The sequence below is a fragment of the Podarcis pityusensis genome (assembly GCF_964106645.2).
Source record: "Podarcis pityusensis genome assembly, chromosome: 1".
Lineage (NCBI taxonomy): Eukaryota > Metazoa > Chordata > Lepidosauria > Squamata > Lacertidae > Podarcis > Podarcis pityusensis.
In genome coordinates, this window is record NC_138028.1 from 52,093,423 (window position 1) to 52,115,595 (window position 22,173).

A 22,173-nucleotide genomic window follows, 5' to 3' on the forward strand; every position below is an offset into this window, starting at 1 on the left:
TGAACTACAAACCTCTCTCTCCTCTTTAAGAAGTAAGCCTGGGTAGACTTGGAGTGGAAAGGCAGGCAGGCAGGCAATGTGTGGTGTTTAAAAGTCCACTCCATGTTTTTTCTAGTACTGTTAACAAACCAGAACCTGGAGAACCTCCAGCCCACATTTTCCTTAAGACTTTCTTTCTCTATTCAAACCAGCTAGAGCTGGTTGGGCAAGCCATGAAAGATTCCCATAGGCCATCCTGTAGAAGCCAATGTTGCTTTAATAAAACCATACTCTGCCTTGACCAAGTCTCTGTATTTTCTGCATTCCTGAAGAAGGGAAAGGGGCTACTGCCATTCAATGCAGACAACAGTAGCCTAGATAGATCAGTGGTCCAATTCAGTGTAAAGCACCTTCTTATGTGGAGTAGAATTGATTCTGTGCCATAGTTAAGCCTTTGAACCCATTTTAATCTGATTTTGCACAAACTTTTGCAAATCTCAAAAGGTATCTACATAAACGAGTTGTTTACAGGACTGGCTTTCCCTCCATTTACTGAGCATATAACAGAACACAGTTAAGATTACAATGTGTGCAAAAGAAGGGCTGTTGTCTAGCAACAGAGCACTTGCTCTGCATGCAGAACATCCAAGGTCCAGTCCCTGGTCCCAGGTAGGACTAAGTGGACTTCTGAGAAAAGTCATGGAGAGCTGCTGGTCTGACTCAGTATAAGGCAGCTTCCTAGGGGCTTCACCTCGATTTTGCTGCAATCCATTAATGGAGGGTCATTATTCTTTACATTAAGATGAAGAATGAGAAATATGGGCCTCTCCTATTATAATAGCAACAAGAGAAGAAAGCAGTGGTGTGATCAAGTTCTGAAACCCTAAAAGAGAGGGCGAAATAAAAAAATTATCCATGCAGAATTACAAGAGTTGCTTTTGCCTGAAGGGAAGCCACAGTTCAGGAACTCCTACCAAGTTTCCCCCTGCCTATTTTCTGTCTCTCCATCATATTTTCCCTCCCCCTGCTCTTTATTGGCATCAACATTTACATGAAACAGCATCTTTGCTTTAAAGAATTCATCTGTTCCTGCTGCTTATCCCCCCCACCTGAAGTCATAATCCTCTGTTTGTGACGACATAATGGTTTGCACAGCAGCCAATTGTGATGCCACAAGCCGAGGATTATGACTTGAGGTGGGAAATAAACAGCAGGAACAGATGAGCACTTAGGAAACAAAGACCCTGTTTTCATGCAAATGCCTTTTGTCATCAAAAACAAGGTTAGAGAAATGCAGCTACAGAGCAATCTATGTCAGAGCAAGCAAGCAGAATGGGTGCTCAGCAGAAACTCTGTGGTGCTTCCCAGGAGGCATTCAGCTGCTCTTTCCAATAAACTTCTTGAATCACTGGGGAGTTTTACACATTCAAGATAGGTAGTAGTCTTTGCCTTTCTGAACAAATCACCAGCAACGCACAGCATAACATGAGTTACTGACATCAGTAGCTCAGCTAGTGTTGCTGGCTGTATATTTTTTTGGTTACATAAGAATCAGCCCGCAAATAACCGCAGGTCTCTACAGCTGCAGCAGGTACTGTAAATCTCCACTGCTTTGACTTAACCCCTGATGGCCCACACTTCCATTGTTTCTCGAGACAGATGGATGTCAACAAAATCAGAAAAGGATCCACAGTGTTCTAGAAAGTGGGGGCAAGTACCTTTTGTAGAAGAACATAAATATTGTTATAAATTTGGGGTATTCAGATTGTGTCTTCTAATCCCTGGATCCAGCAAGTGTTAGAATTTAATCAAGGCTTCTAATTCTTGGATAAACCAGGCTAGCCTCCCTTTGAGGTGAAAGCCTTTAAAAATCAATGGCTTGACATTCACAGAAGAGTACAACTCTTGGAAGGGACCCTAAGGATCACCTAGTCCAACCCCCTGCAAATCTAAATTTTAGATTTAGGGGAGCTAGTCTCAAACGTTTGTTGGGGGAGACCTAGGTTTTTTTGTGGGGAGAGTTATTTGTCCTGTCTTCACGCTTTTTATGATGGAGGACCGCTGTAGCCACCCCCAACGACACATTCTCAAGATGGAGGGGGATGGAACAGCTGCAGTCGCCTGCGGTTCCTGCGCAATGTTTGCCATCTTGCCAAAGGTTGCAGGCAGCTTTACCTGCAGCAATTGCATGTTGATTGCCCTCTTAAAAGACAAAGTCCAGCAACTGGAGGAACGTGTAGCTACGCTCCAAAGAATTAGAGAGCTGGAGCTCTTCTTGGAAGCAACAGAGCACACCGTCTCCACCAAGGAGGAGACAGGGGACTCCCCTGAGAAGGAGGCTAGTACACCAACACAGGAGCCAGATATATGGAGAAACGTGACTCAAAGAAGTAGGAGGCCCAGGGTTCGCTCTGATTGTTTAGAAATACACAATCGCTTTGAGGTCCTCTCCCCTAGCATGGAAGACAAAGAGCAGACTCCATTTGAGGATCTCTCCCTCATTACAGTCGATCAGGTATATGAAGACGAGCAGCAAAGTCAGTCCTCAGGGAATGTGCAGGCAACCTTGGAACGGACAGCTCACGGAAGAACCCCGACCAAACCTAAGAGGAGGCGTGTAGTGGTGATAGGGGATTCCCTACTGAGGGGAACAGAAGCAGTGATCTGTGGGCCTGACAAGATGTCTCGGGAAGTGTGCTGTCTCCCCGGGGCTAAGATCCAAGATGTAACTGAACGACTGCAAGGAATCATAAAACCCACTGACAAATACCCCTTCCTCTTGGTTCATGTGGGAACCAATGACACTGCAAGCAATAGCCTCCAGAAGATCAAAAGAGACTACGAGGCTATGGGCAGGAAATTGAAGCAATTAAATGCACAAATTGTGATCTCATCTGTCCTCCCAGTTGAACGACGTGGCCCAGGGAGAGAGGGAAAAATAGTGGAAGTGAACAGCTGGTTTCGCAAATGGTGTAAACAGGAACGGTTTGGATTCTTAGATCACAGACTGCAGTTTCTTGAAGATGGACTTCTGGCAAGCGATGGGCTGCACCTCACAACGGTTAGGAGAAATGTTTTTGCCAAAAATCTCAGAAACCTCATCAGGAGGGCTTTAAACTGACTAATGTGGGGGAGGGAGACAGTGCTCCTGAAGGTAGGAGTCTATCAACTGATGAAGATGATCATCCAAATGTCATAGACCAAATGGAGCAAACAGCACGCAGACCTAGTGGTGGGAGGAAAAAATCCTTAAATAAGAGACACGGGGGAATGATTAATGGACTTCAATGTCTGTACACTAATGTGCAAAGCATGGGAAATAAACAAGATGAGCTTGAGCTCTTGGTACAGCAAACTAAATATGACATAATAGGCATCACTGAAACCTGGTGGGATAAGTCCCACGATTGGAATGTAATAATGGAGGGATACAATCTATTTCAGAGAAACAGACCAGACAAGAAAGGAGGAGGAGTGGCGTTATATGTCAGGGATGTGTATACCTGTGAAGAGATCCAAGATTTAGAACCTCAAAGCCAAAGTGAGAGCATTTGGGTCAAAATCAAGGGAGAGAGGAATAACAGTGACCTCATTGTGGGAGTTTACTATAGATCCCCAAGCCAAACGGAGGACATAGATGATGCCTTCCTGGAACAGATGGCCAAGCATGCAAAAGGAAGGGAGATAGTAGTAATGGGGGACTTCAATTACCCGGATATTTGTTGGATGTCAAACTCAGCCAAGAGCATAAGGTCAAACAGATTCCTCATTGGCCTTGCAGACAACTTCATTGTCCAGAAAGTGGGAGAAGCAACAAGAGTAACAGCCATTTTAGATCTGGTCCTAACCAATGTTGATGACCTGGTTAGTGGGGTAGAAGTGGAAGGATCATTAGGCACGAGTGACCATGCTCTTCTGAAGTTTACTATACAGCGGAAAGGAGCAGCCAAGCATACTAGGACTCAATTTCTTGACTTTAAGAAAGCTGACTTCATAAAACTTAGGGAAGTGCTGGGTGAGATCCCATGGACAGTAATACTAAAAGGAAAGGGAGTTCATGATGGCTGGGAGTTTTAACAAAGCTAAAAGCACAACGTCAGGCAATACCAATGAGACGGAAACATGGAAGGTGCCTAAAGAAGCCAGGGTGGCTATCTAAAGAACTTTTAACTGAGTTAAGATTAAAAAAGGATGTGTACAAAAAATGGAAAAGGGGGGAAACCACCAAAGAGGAATTCAAACAAATAGCCAGCACGTGTAGACACAAAGTCAGAAAAGCTAAAGCACAGAATGAACTCAGGCTTGCTAGAGAGGTTAAAAGCAACAAAAAAGGCTTTTATGGGTATGTTCGTAGCAAAAGGAAGAACAAAGAAACAGTGGGGTCACTCAGAGGAGAAGATGGTGAAATGCAAACAGGGGACACAGAAAGGGCTGAACTCCTCAATGCCTTCTTTGCCTCAGTCTTCTCCGATAAAGAAAACAATGCCCGACCTGAAGAATTTGAAGCAAATGATTCAGCAAAGGAAACACAGCCCAGAATAACTAAGGAGATAGTACAAGAATACTTGGCTAGTTTAGATGTATTCAAGTCTCCAGGGCCAGATGAACTGCATCCAAGAGTATTAAAAGAACTGGCAGATGTGATCTCAGAACCACTGGCAGTCATCTTTGAGAATTCCTGGAGAACAGGCGAAGTCCCGGCAGACTGGAGGAGGGCAAATGTTGTCCCTATTTTCAAAAAGGGGAAAAGAGAGGACCCAAATAATTACCGCCCAGTCAGTTTGACATCAATACCAGGGAAGATTCTGGAGCAGATCATTAAGCAAACAGTCTGTGAGCACCTAGAAAGGAATGCTGTGATCACCAATAGTCAGCATGGATTTCTGAAAAATAAGTCATGTCAGACTAACCTGATCTCGTTTTTTGACAGAATTACAAGCCTGGTAGATGAAGGGAACGCAGTGGATGTAGCCTACCTTGATTTCAGCAAGGCATTTGACAAGGTGCCCCATGATATTCTTGTAAAGAAGCTGGTAAAATGTGGTCTTGACTATGCTACCACTCAGTGGATTTGTAACTGGCTGACTGACCGAACCCAAAGGGTGCTCATCAATGGTTCCTCTTCATCCTGGAGAAGAGTGACTAGTGGGGTGCCACAGGGTTCTGTCTTGGGCCCGGTTGGATTCAACATCTTTATCAACGACTTGGATGATGGACTCAAGGGCATCCTGATCAAATTTGCAGATGACACCAAACTGGGAGGGGTGGCTAACACCCCAGAGGACAGGATCGCACTTCAAAACGACCTTGACAGATTAGAGAACTGGGCCAAAACAAACAAGATGAATTTTAACAGGGAGAAATGTAAAGTATTGCACTTGGGCTAAAAAAATGAGAGGCACAAATACAAGATGGGTGACACCTGGCTTGAGAGCAGTACATGTGAAAAGGATCTAGGAGTCTTGGTTGACCACAAACTTGACATGAGCCAACAGTGTGACGCGGCAGCTAAAAAAGCCAATGCAATTCTGGGCTGCATCAATAGGAGTATAGCATCTAGATCAAGGGAAGTAATAGTGCCACTGTATTCTGCTCTGGTCAGACCTCACCTGGAGTACTGTGTCCATTTCTGGGCACCACAGTTCAAGAAGGACACTGACAAACTGGAAGGTGTCCAGAGGAGGGCAACCAAAATGGTCAAAGGCCTGGAAACGATGCCTTATGAGGAACGGCTAAGGGAGCTGGGCATGTTTAGCCTGGAGAAGAGGAGGTTAAAGGGTGATATGATAGCCATGTTCAAATATATAAAAGGATGTCACATAGAGGAGGGAGAAAGGTTGTTTTCTGCTGCTCCAGAGAAGCGGACACGGAGCAATGGATCCAAACTACAAGAAAGAAGATTCCACCTAAACATTAGGAAGAACTTCCTGACAGTAAGAGCTGTTCAACAGTTGAATTTGCTGCCAAGGAGTGTGGTGGAGTCTCCTTCTTTGGAGGTCTTTAAGCAGAGGCTTGACAACCATATGTCAGGAGTGCTCTGATGGTGTTTCCTGCTTGGCAGGGGGTTGGACTCGATGGCCCTTGTGGTCTCTTCCAACTCTATGATTCTATGATTCTATGATTCTAGGAATATGTAGCTGCCCCATATGGGGATCGAACCTGCAACCTTGCCATTATCAGCACCACGCTCTAACCAACTGAGCAGCTGGTTAGAGTTGTACCTTGGAAGTAGAACGGAATTCGTTCTGGAAGTCTATTCGACTTCCAAAATGTTCGGGAACCAAAGTGCGGCTTCTGATTGGCTGCAGGAAGCTCCTGCAGCCAATCGGAAGCCGCGGAAGCCCCGTCAGACGTTCGGGTTCCAAAGAACATTTGCAAACTGGAACACGCACTTACGGGCTTACAGCATTCAGGAGCCAAAACGTATGAGTACCAAGGTGTTTGGGATCCAAAGTAAGACTGTATATTGACTGGTTCAGAACTACAAAATAAGAGTATCAGTACTTCATGTGTAGTAATGGTGGACATCATCCACATCCCAAGATACGCACATTATGGTAACTACTGTGGCATGGAATGTGGGAATTTTTTTTAACTCTTTGGCTTCTGTTGTGGTCCTGATACTACATTCAAAGGTAAGTTCCATTAAGTTAAGTGACACACCCAAGAGAGACACATACATTTGTGGGCATTTCTTATTGCTCTGAATTTCCCTTATGAATTTCTTACAAGGGTTACCAGAAATATATCAAAACTGACTCAGTGATAGCAAAGACTGCTGGTGTTCACTGTTCCCCTTGCTCCTTCACTTACTAGCAGTTTCCAATAATTCATGTAGTCTAGCTGTGCCTTTTGTGACTCAACGGTATAATATAGTCCTCTCTGTGGCAAGACTAAATTTGATCTCTGACTTGTAATCTTACAGCTTCTCTGTGTGATACACTCTAATTTCTCACTGCCCATCTGTGTTTGCATCTTACAAAATCTGGAAAGTAATTTGCAATGACTTCACAATTTGCAGAACTGTATGTGGACATCCATACAGGCAACAGGAATGAGGATATAAGAAACATTGAAATGGCCAGTTGTGTATTAGCAGAGCAAGTGTGTACATGTTTACTCAGAAGTAAGTTACACTGTGTTCAATAAGGCTTACTCCCAGGAACGAGTGCACAGGATTCCACAATATATTGGGAGGGAGGGAGGGAGGGAGAAAAACAGCAAAAAAGGAGGGAATAACAATGCATTGATTAAATTTTGTCAGAGGCATTTTTTAAAATGTATGTTTCACACTACCATCCTTTGAGCAAGCAGCACAACTGGATAGGGCACTGCAACGCACACTTTAAATTGATCTTTAATAATTGAGTTACACAAATTGAACATAATTACGTTCTACCAGCTGGCTTGTACCGCTGTGTATTTGAATGACGGGGATTGGTGTTAAAAAGCAATACAGAAGACAAGGTAGTCTGTCTGCTATTTTTCACTTACTTTAATTGTGCTTAGAATTTCAAGGCACAAAAGCGTCTTCAGCAAACAGAAAATAGTTTGTCGTTAAAATACATTTAATACAGGAAAGTACAACCTGAAGATCAAAAACGTAGAAATTATTTCTGCGTGGCATGCTTCTACCATTGATCAAACAAGAAAAAAATCTCACACGGTGTGCGGTTGGAGACAAGCTTTAGTCCTCACTCTAAAATCAAGCAGCTTCTCTTAATTTAACTTTTAAACATTATTATACTAAGCAAAAGTGCACAAGTTCAACTTTTGACAATGTTTATTGAGCAGATGTTTCATTAGAAAAAGCAATTTGGATAAAATGCATGACTGAAGAGGCAAATGTCAAAAACTATTGTCTTCTTTGTTTTCCCTTTCTATTCTTAGGGCGGGGTATACCTAATTATCCCTGCCAGTGAAAGCTCTGTGGAAGGGCTTCGATCTGTGCAAGGAGTCTTCCCTACTTTCTTCCCTTATGCCTCCCACCCCCAAAATTGGCTTAGGGGGTGTCAGGAGAACCCCCCCACAACAGCGTGGAGGAGGCGGCAAGGCAGGGTGTTGTTCTGTCTGGCAAGCAGATATACCATACTTGCACAGATGGAATGTTCGCAATAGCACAGTGTTGAATCCCACTCTTTGGTTCTTGTCCTAATTTTTATTAATTTAATTAAATTTAAGATCATACGATATTTACAGAAGTCAAAGACTGACAGCAAAAGGAAATTGCTGCAGAAGAGTCCTGGAAAGATAAGCATTAGGTCTTAACGGGCAAAAATTGTTTTGATAGTCAGGAGTAGATAATACAACCAAATGTGGGGATTATTGATAAGAAAGCCAAGAACAACCAGAGTGAGTCAGATTAGACTTTGTAAGTTTATCAATGTCCAACTTGCCTGAGTAAGTAAAAACGCTGTAATGGCCCGATCCTATGAACACATTGGTAAAGAGGATGCCACATAAAGGCAGCTTCTTTTTCATAACATGATAAATAGTGGGGTTGCACCAGCAGCTGGAACAGGGCTCCTTGTTACTTTTTCCTTATCCATGCTATTTCATTACCAAGCACAATCTAAAAAGTTAAAAACTATCGGATAGTTGATCAGGAGCAGGATCCTAAAAATGGAGGAAGATGAGGTCCTACCACCTGGAGATACAAAACATGCCTAATTTCTTTTTATTTCTGGTTTACACCTTCTGTGGAACCAGTGTGTTTTTGCCTAAGGCTGGAGACAGTTTGAGGGAACAGCTGAATTGTATATCTTCAAAAGTGGGGGAATCGACCACTAAATATTTATTTGTCCCAGCAATCCTGGCTGCAACTTTAAAACTGCATTGCACATAATAGACCTTAATCTAAGTAAGTCTCTTATCTCCTCCAACACACCATCTTAAAACTGTAACAAAATGCAGACTGTGGCTTCAATTTCAAACGAGTTTTGTTTCTCCTAGCCCCTTGTTTCGTTGAACTTCTAGACTACTGAAGAACCCTGGAGAACTCAAAGGTTTGCTCTCACTGGCTTTCTTCAGTCATAATAGCTTCTGTGTTGTTCTAAATTGGAGCTGCACTTCCTGATGATCACACATATTCCTGACCAATGGAACCCTGGAGCATGCTCTACAGACACCTATGCTATACATGCAGATCCCATTGCATGGGAGCAATTGTGCAGAGCAACATGGGGCTTGTAATGACTCAAGAGGGCTTATTTCAAGAAATGTTGGTTATTCAACAGTCAGTCTGGGAGCACTTAGAAAAGGATGCTGTGATTACTAAGACCCATCATGGGTTTCTCAAAAATAAGTCATACCAGATAGGTCTCATTTCTTTTTTTGATGGAGTTACAAGCTTGGTGGATCAGGGGAATGCTGTGGACATGGTCTATCTTGATTTCAGTCAAGCTTTTGACAAAGTCCCCCATGATATTCTTGTGGGTTGAACGAGGTAACTGTTAGGTGCATTTGTAGCTAGTTGACTGTTATTTACTAACCTTGGATCCTAGAACAACAGGCAAGTAGGATCCCAGAATGCAACAACTGATTGGCCTGCAGGAAAAGACCAATCAAGCTCCAGGAGGGAAGCAGAATCAGCCAATCAGACGGGACTCATCGTGTAAATAATGTATATAAAAGCCTGAGGTTTGGGGGGCAATTCAATCACTGTTTTACAAGCTGCAATAAAGAGAATGAAATCACTACAGGACTCCCGAGTATATTTCATTGACTGACCAAATCAAAAGAGTAATCTGGGCCCATTGTTGTTCAACATCTGTATAAACACCTTGGATGAAGGAATTGAGGGAAAGCTCATCCAATTTGCAGATGACACCAAACTGGGAGAAGGAGCTAATGCCTCAGAACACAGAATCAGGATTCAAAACGACCTTAACAGATTGGAGAGCTGGGCCCAAACTAACAAAATGGATTTCAATTGGGACAAATGTAAGGTTCTTCATTTAGACAGGAAGAACCAGCTCCACAAATATGATGGGGGACACTGGCCTACTAGCAGTACATGTGAAAAGGATGTAGGGGTCTTATTAAACCACAACCTTTAACATGAGTCAGCAGTGTGATGCAGAAGCAAAAAAAAATCTAATGCTATTCTAGGCTGCATCAACAGAAGTATAGTGTCCTAATCAAGAGAAGTAATAGTACTCTATTCTGCCTTGGTCAGATCACACCTGGAGTACTGTGTCCAATTCTGGGCACCACAATGGAAGAAAAATGTTGAAAAGCTGGAATGTGTGCACAGTAGGGCAACCAAAATGAGCAAGAAGTGGAAAAAAGCCGTACAAGGGATGGTTGAAGGAGCTGGATATGTTTAGCCTGGAAAAGAGGCGACTAAGAAGAGATATGATAGCCATCCTCAAGTATCTCAAGGGCTGTCATATGGAAGATGGAGGAAGCTTGTTTTCTCCTGTTCTGGATGGTGAGACTCAACTCAATGGCTTCAAGTTACAAGAAAGAAGATTATGATTAAACATCAGGAATAACTTTCTGATAGTAAGAGCTGTTTGACATTGGAACGGTTTCCCTTAGGAGGCTGTGGACTCTCCTTAATTGGAGGGTTTTAAGCAGAGGCTGGATGGCGATCTGTCACAGATGCTTTAGCTGAGATTCCTGCATGGGGATTGGACTAGACCCTTTGGGTCCCTTCCAACTCTACAATTCTAGGATTCTAAAGTTATTGCCTGACTGTGGATTTCAGAAAATGGATACACACCTTCACTAATGATCTGCTTCCCTTCCTCTTTTTACATTTCAGAGTGAAAAACAAGAAGAGTGTTCAAAGTTACTCTTCCAGCTAAAGAATTCTACCAAAATTGTGTTTTCATAAATACGCCAAAGAGAACGTTCAGGGAATTGAAAGAATGGACTACCTGTAACATGAAATGCTACCAAGGAGGTTTTCAGACTGCATCTTCTGTTGCCAGATTAAGCCATAGCTGCTACAAAAACAATTGATCAAAAGCTTAACATTACAAAATGTATTAAAGGTAATGATTTATGTTTTAATTTGTTCGGCAAGTTTACAAAGGGTAGAAAAACACAAAAAAAGAGCAATTGGGAAACGCAGCATTATTAAAGCTATAAATCCAGCCAGCGGAAGAGAAGTGGGCTCTTTTTCGCAAGTGTAAAGAAAGAGGAATGAAGGAGGTACCTTTTCCCCATTAGCTCAGTATATGATGCTTTAAATTTTACTTGCTTTGAGCTTAGTTGCCGCACAGTTCCCTCTGCTTTGCTTCTTTTTCTTGAAGTTGTTGAAATGCTAAAAAAGGAGAAACAAATGGATGGCCGCTGGTGCACCCCGGAGGCTAGAAGGAGCAACCAAAGACCCAATTAAGGAAAAAAGGCACAAGCATTTTACTCACATAATTGAATGCCACTAGCTTCAAGTGGACTTTAGGATTCTAAGAAAAAGAGATACCCCTTACTGTTTAATGCTTTAACCACAGCATCATCTCCCACTTTACATAGATCTCAAGGGGCCAAAGAACTTCCAGGGCATCCCAAATTCAATTGAGGCAGTTTTCTTATTGCAATTAAGACACCATTGTTACTCATTTATTGGCAGACACATTAGTCTTTGTTAAATGTCGAAAGCAAAGGCAGCACTATCAATACATCTTTGGCTAATAAAAATCTGGCAAATGTAATGAGACAGTAGGAGGATTTGTTTAAATTTTCAAATGGTAAAGTGTGTGTTAATATGTGAATGCTTCCTGCAATAAGATCATCACTATTTATACTGTCTAGAGCACCTACAAAGACCAGGCGCTTTGCATAAAAGAGGCATAAGACAGTATGCCCTCACACTTAGAATCTGAAGCAAGACACACAAGGCAAGACTTGCAATGAGGTGAGAGAGAAAAAGAGTATGTTCAGGGCAACAGCATTTTTAAAAATGCCAAAATGAAGAAGCAATTTTTTTTTTTTTTAAAAAAAGCAAGTGTCTAAATGCACCAGTGGATGAAACCAGAGAAATGTCAAAAGACACAGAATCCCAGTGGTCAGGAGAAGGAGCATCGTTAAAGAACATGGTATGTAATTTGGCTTAGCAAAATTGGGTTGGAATAATCTATGGTTACATTTGAACCACAGTTTCTGCTGTGGATACTCACACACTCACACTTAGCCAGTAAGTGGTAAGTGTGGGGTGATGATGCTCAGTTGCATACCTGCTGCTTTCAGGGACATAGAGGAGGTGGGCCGAGGTTGATGGTGCAAGCACACTAGTGGAGCCCATTCAGTGCACCAACCAGTGTGTTTGCTCCTTGCCACCACCTTGCCACTCCCCCTTCCCTTAAGCAGCAGTGAGGCGACTGACCAGAGGTTGAGTGAGTGTCACCACCCACCACATTGTCTGCTACTGGGCTTAGCTTAGCGTTACGTGTGAACTAGGCCCCTCTGTCTTGCTCTCCCTCACCAATGACTCTGCCTGAGAAAGTTTTGGCTCTTCATTAGTTTCACTTTAAACTAACCAGTAGGAAATGGCAGGGACTTCAGAAGGAAGGGTGGAGGAGGGGAATTCCTTTAATCTTGTCTGGAAAGGAAGACGTGAGTGAGAACTGGAAAAATTAGGAGATGGTTCAGCATCTCCCTGCCCCCCCCCCCCCAAGTTAAAGAATTACAGTGGAACTTTGGTTTAAGAACAGCTTAGTTTATGGACAACTTGGATTAAGAACGCTGCAAACCCAGAAGTAGGTGTTTTGGTTTGTGAACTTTGCCTTGGAATAAGAACATGTTTCACTTCCTGTTGAATGTGTTCCATTTGTAAATTGAGTCCCCCGCTGCTATGGGAAAGCACACCTTGGTTTAAGAACGCTTTGGTTTAAAAATGGACTTCCGGAATGGATTAGGTTCGTAAACCAAGGTACCACTGTACAAGCAAGTTGAAGCTCTGTCTGAGGCCCACACCAAAGTCAGCACTGCAAGGACAGGTTGGAGGTACAATGGATGTTGTTGCTATGATACTATCCGTACCAGTTTTGCAACATTTTGATTTGAATTGGTCTGCTCTAGTGGTTTGATGGTTTGAAAAGCAATTTTTGAACAGTTTAGGAATATTTCAATTAGCTAACTAGCATCTTAAGTCCCTACTTGACCACTACATGGCTTGTCACTGGATGAGGTACCATATAAGCCACTATAGCTAAACTCTCCCAAAAGAATGGGGTGGTTGTGTATGGAATTTCTATTAAGAAGGTATCTTAATGATCTCTGAAAACCTGAATTCTTTTATTAAAACCCACACCCACACATTTTGACATAGTTTCTGGCAGCCTTCTTTTCGGTTCCACCTCCGAATATCCGTGCATATCATTCACATTGCTTCACAAACCTTAAATAGCTCCCCTAATCACACTTTAATGAAACTCCCAACGTGCACCTTCTGCTTCTAGTCTCGCAGTGTACCACTTTTCTTTCTGATTGTCAAGATTACACACCTCTCTTCCTTACCCTTGTCTCATTTAAAAACAATCTCTCCTCCCCTAACCCTCCTTTCTCTGCGCACTTTTCACTCACAGGATGAGGGAGCAGAGAAAAATGAATTAATGAAATGTCATAGTTCTACTCATGTGTGTTACTGGTGCGTAGATTCAAAACCCCTATCTGTAATAGTTCTAGGGCTCAGAGAACAAAAATGCTGTCATAATCGCATCCATTTGGCAAGAAATGGCAGCTGGCCCATACTCAAAACGGAAGGTGACAAATGAACCTCAATGCAGAAGGCCGCTTGTGTTGACGTGGAACATGGACATAACGGATTACATAGAAGAGGGGAAATGCCAGTGGTGTTGTTTATTTTAGCAGCTATATATTAATTTGTCCTTTTGGTAACACCTGTGCAGGTTGAGGATAAGGGAAGAGATCTGGATGAGCAATGGAACATGAAAGCAAGATTCACACACCCCAGTCCAGCCCCACACAGACAGGCATGCTGAGGCCTGAGGTGGACACAGAACTCCAGCACACACTATGGCTCCACCCACCCCACACTGATTTCTCCCCACTGATTTCAATATAGGGATGGGTACCATAGGCATACTCTTGTTGCATCTGCTGAATCAATGTGAGTGTGTGGGTGTTATTGCATCTTATGGTACAGCCTCCACCCCACTTACACAGGGGTTACATAAGTGAAATCACATAAAGTGAGGAGCACCCTCTAAAACCCTGTCTGCTGCTCTTTTTCAACCCATACAAAAAATACCGTATCCAAAAATATCCACAACTATAACTGAAGCTCTGGGGCTGGCAAGAGGGTGGAGGACACGAAGGAAAGCAGCAGCTGCTGCTGCGCTACCCCACACATCAGCTGTTAAGCGGGGAGGCTCAGCAGCGTAAACACAGCCCCACTGTGCCTCCGGTCACTTCTGGGCTTCCTCTGCCCTCACCAACATCTTTTTCAGGCTCTGGGGAGGGTATCCTCATGAGTCACAAGGAATCTCCATTTCTTTCCGCCATTTCCGGGTTTGAATTGAATTGTTTATTTATTTCCCAGCACCACAAGTATACACGGTTGCGTGCACATCCATTGCACGTAAGTGGAAGGAAGCCTGTACTTTAAATCAAAGATACACTAGATCTACCCGCTTCTTTTCTCCTCTTCCTTAATATAAATGTTGGTTTTCCTTGCTGCTGCTGTTTAAAAAGATCAAGTTGTCCCATATTAATGCAATGGGATTTCTCGAAATCTGTTTTTGGGGTCCCCTCAACTCTTCAGAGAATATTTGTGGGGGTGGGGTTGTGGGGGGAGAAGAAAGGGAGAGGAAGTCTCATTGCACAGGTGGACACCTTCTCTGGATACAGCTCACATATTCCTAAAGATTTAGATATACCTTTTGCTGCTGACAATAACTTGGCCATCTTACCTAAAGGTGCCAAACAAACAGTGTGCCTCACTTCAACACTATCAAAGATGTTCAGTCTGGAATAAGCTTTTTTAAGAGCTTAGCGGGGCATATTTTTTGAGGCATTTTTCAAAGGACTGAGGCATCACGAATCAAGAGGCAGGACAAGGAATTCAATTAGGAAAGCACGGCTTGAAATATCTGCAAGATAAAATAGAAGTTAGCAGAGTGCCAAGGGTTAGCAGGAGAGCCCTAAACAAATCTGACAGAGCCCATCACTCCTGTAGCTGAGGGAGCCCTGTGTCAATGCCGTTTAATTTTAGAACACTCCTTTGTTGTTTCAAAAGCAAATCGGTTGTGAATAAGATGAAAATCTGTTTTCGGCTTTGGCCTCACCCCTCCACACCTTCAATCCCCACGGGAGGTAGAAACTGACAGTTGTATAGAGAGCAGTAGGTACAACTGTCTGCGAAAGATTCAAGAGCATTGGCAGAAATGCACCTGCATGGACAGAATAGGAAGAGTTATTTATTTTGAACTAGGATATTCTCGGGACTCAATTATATTCATCAGAGACGGGGAGTTTGGAGAGGGCTGGCTTGCATCCTAATGTTGCACACACTTCTTGGGAAAGCTCCAGCCCTCTCTGGGTGCTCTCACCACCCAAGCCTAGCCACGTGGAGGAGGAAAGAGGGAAAACAATCTTTTTCTGGATTGTTTTAAGTAGCACTGTGTTAAATTTGTACAAGCAGCCTGGTGTACTTTTGTTGAAATGCGTTCAATAAATATTTAGACGACTTGCTAAGTTTCCTTCCTTTCAGGATTGACGAGTGACCCTTGTCGCTTGGACTGCCTGTAATATAACTCAAATTCATCCATTTGACTTACACGGAGCTGTCAGGGCTCCCCTCTCCAGAGAAGACAGTTGATTCCCTTAAGAGTTACCTGAAATCATGCAGGACTAGAAGAAAAGGAATACATGCTTGGCCCAAGTAACATGCAGCTGCTGATGGTAGGGAGCCAGGTGATGGGTATTCCGCCTGAGACCCCATTATGTCTTAAGAACCAGATAGGATGTTGGGCCTCCTTGATCCATCATGCACTAAGATACCCAGATAGCAACTGTCACCCACCCACCCGGCCGCCTGCTCAGCTGATTCATTAGTGAAACCTCTTATGCGAGTACAAGAGCACGCAAGCACTGGTTACTTTCTGATTAGATTATTGTAGACTGCTGTACACGAGGCTACCCTTGAGCTCACTTCAGAAACTTCGATGGGTATATTGGTAATTTGCCTTCATGGTTCCTAATTGTTGCTGGATGGAGGATAGTATGCTAGTATTGTGTAGACCACACCAGATTACAAGCTAAATTCAAGATGTTAAATTCAAGTTTACTGTTTGGATATGGACACCTTATAGAGAGCATCTGATAAATTGCCTTGGGCATCACAGTTGTCTGATAGGGCCTTGCGCTGGGTGCCTTCTGTAACTGAGGTAAAGATGGCATCCAGGACTTCCGGGTCAGCGCCATCAGTGAATGGCGGAGTTCCTCCGACCGGAGGAATGGGCTCCGTGGAAACTGGGTCTTCCCGCCGCGGCAAAGGAGGGGACCCACTAGAAATCCCAGGCGGAGGAAGCCTGGGAATGTGGGGTTCGGCAGGGCACCAGAAGCACCCCCCTACTCACCGGGAACCCCTTTTTGGGGCGCCGGATCGAAGCAGGGTGAGCGGCGCGGTGCTGCGAACTGATTGCTACTTTCACGGAGTGAAGCCGCACAGCCATTGCCGGAGAGCGCTGACTTTTTCCTGTGGACAATTGGATTTAAAACAAGTACCCCTGAGTAGAAACGGAAAATTGGATCAAGAAATATTTTAATTTGGCATCGAAGCGGGAAGGTTCAAAACAGGAAGTCCGCCTTCCGCTTTTTGTATATAGACTAAAGCAAAAACTTCGTAAGCTAAGGCCTGGAAAGCTGTCAAAAAAGTCTAAATTTGCTTCATTCAGAATTACTGAAACCCCCTTGGAAGCAGGAGAAAAGGGGGGGGGGACTTTGTTTAACCCCTGCAGGAGAGGGAGTGAAGAAGGATAAGTTTCCACCGTCTCTAACCTGGGAACGGGGTGTCAGTGACAGAAATTGTTGGAGAGGTTCATTGACTGTGAATGGAATATTTTGACAGATAGTTAAAGAAGAGAAACAAGCTGATTCCAATGTTGCCTTTTGCATCTTAAAGAAACAAAATATCCGAAAAATATGTGAAAAATGAAAGTAATTCTCCTTTGTTGGACTTGCCTAAAAAAAAAATGGATACAAATAGAAATTGCCTCCTCTAGAGGGAGCTTGTTAAATTGTTGCAGCAGTATACTTGAGGACTCAACAGCTGTGAGATTAAGATCGTGGGAACAGTCTTTTCTGACCTTCACTAAAGATGAGCTGGGAGGAAGATTCGGTGCTTGCCTTATGCAAGACAAGTGCCCTGTTGGAGCAGATGCATGAGAAGATTGACTTGATGAATGAAAAAATGGATTTGACTGTTGTGGTTAATGACTGTGGACAGGCAGGGAACATTGATACAGAAATTATTCAGGGACCAACTCATGAATCTGTACTGACTGGGCAAGTACAGAAGATAATGGAGGAGGATGCGGTTGCACCTCAAATAATACAAATGGAGAGACCCGAGGCCCTACAGGAGCATAAGCCGCTGTCACTGAAGATTGAAGTTGGAATGGGCCAGGGGGAGTCTGGTGCTGAGGAGGTTCCTAACTTTGGAGAGACCTTGAAATATGCTTTTAAATACTTTTTGGATTTTATCAAGGACTGTGGGGAGTGGGACTTTAGGGAATGGGCGGGTTTGATGAAGGGAGATGGAGACAATTCTGGGTTGGAATCCCCCAGAGAACTACTCCTCAATGAGAAAGGAAAGGAATTAAGAAAGAGACCAACAAAAGACAAGGAAAAAGGCAAGTATAAACAACAACAAGAAGAAATGCAGAAGGGACATGGAAGAGACTTAAGGGCCTCGGACATAAGGCTTCCAGGTTGATGGACTAGATGGATTGGACAGTAAGGACTGACACGATCCGAGACCAGGAAGAGGAGACGTTGGATGAAGATTGGAAGAAAATTTATAAAGAAAACTATCTATTTAGGGAATTAGCTTAAAATTAATGAATATTAGGGAAAATGTTGGAATGAAACTATATGACTCTAGCAGAAATGATATCAGGAGTTATGTATATTTGAAAACTAAGATTCAAGCTTTAAGGTATTTTAGGGTAAGATAAGATTAAATAAATTAAGGTAATTTGAATAACAGAATATGGGGAAAGACGGAAAGGATTTGCTGAGTTAATTATTAAGTTAAACTGTCAAGATAAACTTTTTAACAAAAATTGAGAAAGATGGAAAGAATTTGCTGAAATAACTAATTAAACTAGAATACAAAAAGGGAGGTGTGAGGAGGTCAATGAAACAAGCAAATGGAAGTTATAGATATGTAATTTGGGATTTGTGTTGTTTTCTTTTTTCTTTCTTTTGTTTTCCTTTTTCCTTTTTATCTTTTTGTTGTATTGTTGTATTGGTTTTTGTGTTTTTTCTTTTTTTCCTATGTATTATAGTGTTGTTTTTTAATTTTTCTTTTTTCTTTATAACTTTGAAACTACTAATAAATATTATTTATAAAAAAAAAGATGGCATCCAAAAGGCCCATTTTCAGTGTTTCAAAACACTCTTCCCTGTGACAGCTTGGCTGCAAATTCTTTCCTAGTTTTTTTTTTTTAAGAATTAAGACCTCCTTATGCTGTTAGGCCTATAGAAAAGAAATTCTTGTTCTTCTGCTACTCCTATGTATACCTTCTATGAACTGCACATGAAGCAATAGCCAAATATACTTTCCTTATTGTGTGTCTGCAACATTTAAAGGCATGAAAACTCAAATTCCTCTTAACTATCATAAAGAAAAAAACACCTGCAAACTTCATTAACTCCTCTCTTCCCTTTTAAAAAATGACCTGAGCTAGTGGCAGATCACCCCATCTTGTGGCAGTGAATTGTGCACTGTGTGAAACACTACTTTGTGTCTGGTTTTACCCTGACTGTTCTGCAATAATCTGCAAGAAGGAATATGCAAATCCCAAATGCTTGCATTTTTGTTTGCCTGCTTTTATTAGTTTAACTGGCTAGAGTAATAAAACAACCAATCATGAGCCAGCCAGTGTGCAACGAGTCCAGCAACTGTACCATGGTCTTCCTGGTTGTAACATCAACATCAGCAGCTGCGGCTCCAGGAAACATTATGTCAAGGACCTTATTTACTGTTTGGAATTTCAGTTTGATCTTCTAGTCACATGGAAAACTGGTAGCTCAGCCTCAGCTTGGCAGTTGATTCATTTCCTTTGCTGCTCAGGAGGGTCTTGCCTACCTACAACTGTGACAACAGCGAGAATGTTTACAAAGTGAGAATTAAGCATAAAAATAGCACACAGAATGCTGATGTTTATTTCACAGTCAGTTCTCTCATGAGCTCTCTGGCCAACTTAGCATTGCCAGCTGCTTTTGTGTGCAGAACTGCTCAGGAGAGCCAGCCAGGCTGGAACGGACCATGAAGACTAAGCTGCTTTTGGAGCCTTCAAAACAACAATATAACTACGTCTCTGAGATATTCTAGTCCTCTTCCATATCATCAAATACCATTACTGCCTAGCAAAGGTCACTTCACTCTCTTGATTGTACTCATTCCACATAATTGCAGCAGCCTCCTTCGGCTGCAAAGGAGTCTCATGTTGCCCGTTTACCCCAAATGTGTAACCGAATCCCTTTTGTGGGTGCCAAAACAATCTCTTCAAGGTACCACCTGTCTACAGGAGGAATGGAGTAGCTTTTGCAACCTGAGGAACACAATATCTTCTGGGGAACCTTTCGAGGGGGATGGGGACATGCTACTGATGGGTGGAGACACAAGCAAAAGTAGGCAGAGTAACAAATGTGGATTCATAGTAGGCTACTTTCTACACATGCTCACACACCCCTCTTTATCCTCCATCCAGGCACATGAGAAGCATTATCAGAGTTCAAGGATATAGTCCAGCCAAGCATAAACACCCAAGCAAGGTGTAAGGGAGGGGCAGTGAGGGGTGTGGCTATGGAAGGGTCGTGGCTTGGGGAGAGTCTAGAGGGCCACATTTGCCCCCCAGTCCTGAGGTATGTATATTTACAACAAAATTCTCCATTAAAGTTTGAAAAGAAGTAAAAGGAGGAGGAAGGAAAAATGCAAAATACATTGAAATACACTGAGGCTTTTTGAACCTTGCAATTTATTACTACTACATGAATAACAAGTTACTATCTATAGAGAGAGTGTGTGTTCAGAGACTGTCACAGATATTACCTCACAATTTTTACCATAATCCCATAAACAGGGTACTGTTATTATTCCCATTTTGCCATTATTACTATTCCCATAATATCCACACATTATTATTCCTGAGGGCTGAGGGTGTGGGGTTGTTCTTTGCTTAAGAACACTACCATTGAAATCCTGACAAAAACTGAGCTCATACCGATACTACATATGCTACTTTCTTCTTCACAGTCCTCTTGACATTCATTCAGCTGTTTTTGAATATGTGCTGTAAATTGGCTCCATAACACCAATAAGTCTTGTCAGCGTTTGAGCCCAAGCTCCAAAAGACATATTCAGAAGTGGTTAGAGATGCATATGTACCATTCATACCTTCTGGGTTTGCTGTAGGAAACATCAGTGTGGCACCAGCAACCCGGCTTGCCATGCAGAGCATGTAGCCATCTTCTGTACCCTTCAACTCAGTGGAGAGGACCCTGCCATTTTTTACACAATCAGCTCAGGATGCAAAGAGGCTAGGCAGAAGAGAAGACTGAGAGGTGATATGATAGCTATCTTCAAACATCTACATGGAAGATGGGGCAAGCTTGTTTTATGTCCCTCCAGAGCGTGGGACCTGAACCAATAGATTCAAACTATGAGAAATAATATTTGACTAAACTTTAGGAAGAACTTTCTGATGGTAAGAGTTGTTTGGCAGTGGACTAGACAACCTTACTGGAGGTTTTAAAACAGAGGGTGGATGGCCATCCATCAGGGGTTTTTTAGCTATGATCACAGGGCATCACAGGGGGTTGGGTTAGAATACTCTGTTGGCTCCCTTCCAACTTGACAATTCTGTGATTCTATGAATCTCTCTTTTTCAAGACACTCCCATCTTTGGACCCCACTTTGAACTTTTAAACATGTTGCAGTCTGGAGTGAATGAAGGAATGTGTGACTTCCACAATATCCAGCACTAAGGGAGAAACTGATGGAGTTAGCTTCATAATACACACTGCTAAGGAAGAAAAGACTGCTTGTAGCTTTCAATCTGCAAGATGTTCTAAAAGAAGTAGGTAAGCATATTATCTAAATGTACCAGGAAAGCGAGTTAAGAGTACAACACTGCCAAAGGCAGAACTGAAACATTAATGGCAATGAATCTACAATTGTTAATATGAAAATGAGCTAAGCTATGCTCCTTGATCTGAACTGTAGACATTTTTCAGTGTTTCAAATCACTAAATCTGTAATATCTACAGTTGAGAAAACAGGTGGTCCAGTCTCACAAAGACCTCAAAGTTCTAACTTAGTAAGAACTATTTATTCACAATTCCCAACTGATACGTTGGTGTCAAGTATTTCTCAACACTGGTTCTCCACTGTTGAACTGTAGATCATTCTGTAAGTGTTGTATTTGATCCCTGTGTCTAAACACACTATACACCCAAATGATTAAGTGTATTGAATAGAATGGAAAAGAGCTGAACATGTACCCAGCTGGGCCTCACAACTACCAAAAGGGTCTTGCAGCATAATCCTAAACATATTGACTCACATGTAAATCCCTCCGCATTCCATAACATTTGGTGAAGGTGACTGCTCCGTTTGCATCCTTGGGACTGTCCAATTCCCACCTTCCCCTGGGCGGGAAGCCAGCAGAGGCCTGGACTTTAACTGGGAGGCTTGACTCAAAGAATGAGCAATTCATGCATTCATCTGTAATATACCCCAAATCTATGTAGCCCATGAAGACAGCCACAAAACCCAAACTGAGATGATGACCTGCCTTGTGATATCTATGTTTATATATTTTATAGGAAAAGGGCAGTAGTCTGGATCTTAAAAATCACTTAGCAAAGCATGCCTGTTGAAATTACTTTATAAATGGCAGTATAAACTGGAGCAATTTATCCAGAAAATCTTTTCTTGGTTTTCTAGTTGACCTTTAAAGCCTTCTCTTGCCATGCCAGGGCTGAAAAATCCCAGGG

General features: G+C 42.6%; 1 protein-coding gene and 1 long non-coding RNA gene across 3 annotated transcripts in view; one reads left to right on the forward strand and one right to left on the reverse strand.

The window, feature by feature from the left end:
- The window catches only part of LOC308475294 (transmembrane protein 263-like), a 331,410-nt gene that overhangs the window by 205,455 nt on the left and 103,782 nt on the right, over positions 1 to 22,173 (reverse strand). The gene's annotated exons all lie outside the window — the stretch shown is intronic.
- On the forward strand, positions 1,178 to 11,869 carry LOC308475480. The gene is made up of 3 exons (XR_013985245.1): positions 1,178 to 1,261; positions 10,748 to 10,979; positions 11,740 to 11,869. It is a non-coding gene; the product is annotated as an uncharacterized lncRNA (long non-coding RNA).